The sequence below is a fragment of the Daphnia carinata genome, chromosome 1 (genome assembly GCF_022539665.2).
Source record: "Daphnia carinata strain CSIRO-1 chromosome 1, CSIRO_AGI_Dcar_HiC_V3, whole genome shotgun sequence".
Taxonomy (NCBI): domain Eukaryota; kingdom Metazoa; phylum Arthropoda; class Branchiopoda; order Diplostraca; family Daphniidae; genus Daphnia; species Daphnia carinata.
This window is the reverse complement of record NC_081331.1, coordinates 1,079,644-1,083,907: the sequence shown is the minus strand read 5'-3', so window position 1 is coordinate 1,083,907 and position 4,264 is coordinate 1,079,644. Positions and strand designations below refer to the sequence as shown.

At 40.0% G+C, this 4,264-nt stretch overlaps 2 protein-coding genes across 2 annotated transcripts in view; both read left to right on the top strand.

Annotated features, from left to right (window-relative positions):
- Positions 1 to 4,264, top strand: part of LOC130692099 (tectonin beta-propeller repeat-containing protein 2-like) — an 80,572-nt gene that overhangs the window by 679 nt on the left and 75,629 nt on the right. The gene's annotated exons all lie outside the window — the stretch shown is intronic.
- The window catches only part of LOC130692122 (dehydrogenase/reductase SDR family member 12-like), a 70,439-nt gene that overhangs the window by 44,571 nt on the left and 21,604 nt on the right, over positions 1 to 4,264 (top strand). The gene's annotated exons all lie outside the window — the stretch shown is intronic.

The window sequence follows — 4,264 nt, the reverse complement described above, 5'->3', positions numbered from 1 at the left end:
TTCGGGAAGAAACGAACTGGCGGAAACGAGGACCGATGATGACGACCGAAAGGCGATTCACCGACGACTAGTCGGCGCAGCGCATTCAAACTCGGGTTTCTTATGAGATTGTTGTCGGGTCTTTGGGCAGGGCGTAGAGTGCGACGCCAGTGCGCATCACCCGAAAATAAAATAACATGTCTAAAGCCAACGCCAGACTTGTATATGTACGGCATAATAGAAAAAAAAAAACCAACCGCAGGGTCTTTTCTCTTTGTGTATTTATATATTGGTAATCTCTCTCTCTCTCTCTCCCTGTTGTTGTCGAAAAAGAAGGGAAGTATATACAGAACAGCATTGCTGCATGAGGTGTCACATATACTATACACACAATTTTTTTTTCTTTAAAAAAAAAACAGGGGGAATACACGTGCTGCCTTTATCGCATCCGGCAGCGATTCGCTAGTGTTGAATGGCTATATGTATATGACGCATCACATTCGCTCAATAATGATTTTTCGATTCATCGTTTTCTCGTTTGTTAAAGGGGTCTTATGTATACACTCGATTCTACGTAGAGCTTGTTAAGAATTAAAAAAAAAAAAAGAATCTCAATTTTGTGAGTCGATGCAATTCCGCGTATGTGTCCCTAATCGGATTCGAATGTGATGCAGACTCGTCTCGACTTGCTAATAGACCACACCCATACAATGCCATATACGGATGCTGCTCGTTCTCTTCCATTCTTACTCGATTTGCATGTATACGCACCTCGAACGTGAATACCCATCATATGCAGACTATTTCGTGACGAAAATAGGCCATTTTCTCCGTTGCTCCATCCAAAAAATGGCAAGAATTTCATTCTGTATTTGAGCGAATGAAAGGATGAAATACACCAATTATGCTGAATCCTATACAGGCTGTGCATGATTAAGAGCTAAAATGTCTGGCCGTCTAGAGGCAGACATCACTCTACTCGCCAATCACAATTGGCTTGGGGAAATATTCGTTTCCAATTTGTTAGGCAACGAAATCAAACACACTCTTATACAAGTACATTTGCCGTTTCATCGCAAACAACTCATTAATGGATATCAAAAGAAAGCCTGTCAAACTGATGGACAAGGGCGTGTTCTTCCATACGAAAGAAGCCTGAAAAAAACTGTCATCATTACGCCATCGTCAGCTGACAACCGATACATAATTTGATCTGTATAGTGGCTCTCTCCCTGTCGTCCCAAAGAGGAGGTCACATGATACACTCCCAGTCATCCATACACATGTATACGTATATATTTATGCACGCTCCGCGGAAATGAAACGCAGTTGATCGGCTATACGCAGCAGCATCATAATAAGTGACAGCCGGGCATCAGCAAAAATCTGGCCTACATATAATAATAAACGGCCATCTGTACTATTGCTGTATGTAAACTCGTGTCAATTGTCAAGCTCGGAAGGCTGGTCTCATCTGCTTCTTCTCTTTTTTTTTACCAATGGTAAGGGAGCGATTTGCTGACATCTATTTCTTTCATTCCCTTTCCGATGCCGACCAACAATAACATGTAACTCGCCAGTAGGCATATATAATGACGTCAGCATCGCTTTTTATTATTTTTAAGTTTTCTTGTTTTTGTTTTTCAGCTTAGCTGTTGTGTACATTGTTGCTTTTGTCTATACGTTTTTTTTTCTGGGAGAGGGATGGAAAAAAAACCGAATCCTTTACACGCGACTTGAGAGAAACTCGTGATCCAAATTCGTCCTCCATTTATAAGAAACAAATGCCTTATATCCAGCGTAGTATATAAAATGCAAGCCCTATATAGGAGGTTTTATCTGTAGCCAACAACAATCCTATTATGTTTTCCTCTTGATTCTATTTCGCAGTCTTTCAACGTACACACCCGCCCCAACACGCACCCCTCCCTATAAAAAAAAATCGCGTCTAGATGTGAATGGCTTTGTAAACGATCGATACGATTGACAGCATTTATCCGTATTTTATTGCTTCGTCCCACATTTTGAAACTACGTTGTTCCTCCCATACTCTGTACACGATAAGGTAATGGTGAATTAAATTCTTCTTTAATCCGCAATAAAGTTACATCACATGACGTACGTATACAGCTGATCTCGACAGACACACCAACTGTTTGATTAAACGTTTGCATTTTATATATACATTTACGAAACACATAAAAGTCTAGACGGCTTTACACGCAGAGCAAGTATCAATATCACGACGTCGGCCAATTTTGCGGACGTTGTGCGGATCTCTGTGCGTGTGTCATTTCATTTGTATGTGCTTTTTTTAGACGCTATTTTGTCATGTTCCTCCTATATAAATGATCTCTATTGTCCCAATATACTGTGTAACGTAATGACAGTCCTTTTTCTGTGTCTCCGACGGGCGTTTTTATTACGGAAAGAATTGGCTCTTCCGATGCCGGCCAACAGAAGGAACATTGATTTGTGCTTTTCCTGTCACTTTTTCTCCTCATACGTGTACAGTATGACATTATACGTGCCTCCTAAATAATATCCTTGACTACACATCTATCGATTCTTTTCATTTTGTCCTCATCTTTTCTGTTCTCTATCGCCTCGTCAAATCTATATGCAAAAACACTTTTTAAGTATACAGACCTCATCAAGTGTAAATATATACAGGCCTGAAGATATACATTTATATAAGCTGGATGGACCACTTGACTGTCACTCTGCGTTGTTTGCTGATTTTTTCCTTCCTCGCGCTCCTGTTTGTCACCTCTTCCGCAGTGATTATAGGACTCTTGGAGCATCAATAAGTTTCGATCTCTAGACACGTTGGTTCCTATATATAGCTTTATACAGAGTTAAATCTATTCAAGCGATGGCAAACGCAGCTGCTCGTGCGAAACGCGTCAGCCATCGCACGCCATCATCTCATTTTGACGAACCATTTATTTGTGCCACTTCATGCAGAATTTCAGCCCATCAATAATGCGTGTCCATATACCGCTGGTGGCTTTCACTATTGACTTTTTCCTGAATGCGAATTCGTGGTAAGACTATCCCACATTGTACAAAGGTATCCGAACATCCCTTGGACGAGACATTTCCTTTCAAGCTGTCGAAAATTAGACCACTCGCTCCTACGCAATAAAGAATTCCAATTTATTCTTAAAAGAAAACTTGTCTCTTTTTAACTAGATAGATCTAATTATTGCTTTCGTGCGTCAAACGAAAGCAGTTTTTCCGATATAGCATTTTATCGATTTCTTTTTTTCTCCATCATTTGCGGATGTCTTAATAGTATTGGCTTTGGTGAAAGATGTTATACCTCTACCCTTGTCTGATCTGTATAGGTTATGCATATAGAGCTCCGAGTATATTCCGTCAGTTAAATTTGCATAGCTGCAGGCTCTCGCCTACAGCTTCAAGTACAAAGTTGATGCGTGATGGTCTGTCTACATATCCATCGCCATTTACGGCATGTATTAACGTTCATATGCGTTGTTAAAAATATAGAAATTCAGTATGTGTGCATAGAAGTTGGAGATGATAAGAGTTCGTTGCAGTGAGGTTGACTTTCATAAGTGCAATTGATATAATATAAGTGCAATAAACAGAAAAGGGACTGTATGTAATTAGCAGATTCATTGGTTTGTTTTGCATTCAGCCGTTTTGCATTCAGCCTCAGTACGTATTTAATAGGTAAAAGCGCAAGGTAATCGTAATGTTTCCAAACATTTTATACCTATCGAATAAAATATGTGATTCTCCGCGTTCGCTGAATTCCATTTATTTTACATTTCTTCGATTGGCCGTCGTTGCCAACGACAAAGTCGATGCCTTTTCATTTCAAAAGGAAATACGTGACGCATTTTCCTTTATAAAAACTGCGCAGTGATTGCAAATAATCAAAGACGTAGATATTCATGACGCTGAAACAACAGGAGGAGAACACCGCTCCCACACAAAAAGAAGCAGACCCAAGAAGTTGAATCCACACTGAATGAATAAATAACAAACAAGAGTTTAATCATCGCTAATCTGAATCTTCTACTGATGTGAGGGCATAGGGTTCGCCATGAGAATCTCTTACGACGTCATTACGTCTCCTTTTTGATGTCCTCTCTCTTGGTTTTTGCTCGTGGACGTCCATCATGGAAGACACCCGCAAAGCCACGCAGTATATATATAGCTACAGCTTGCGTTCTGTCTATTCGGCAGCAATTGAAGAACGACATGAAGAAAAGGGCCCATCAAACAACATCGTATAAAAATATGTAATCATTTA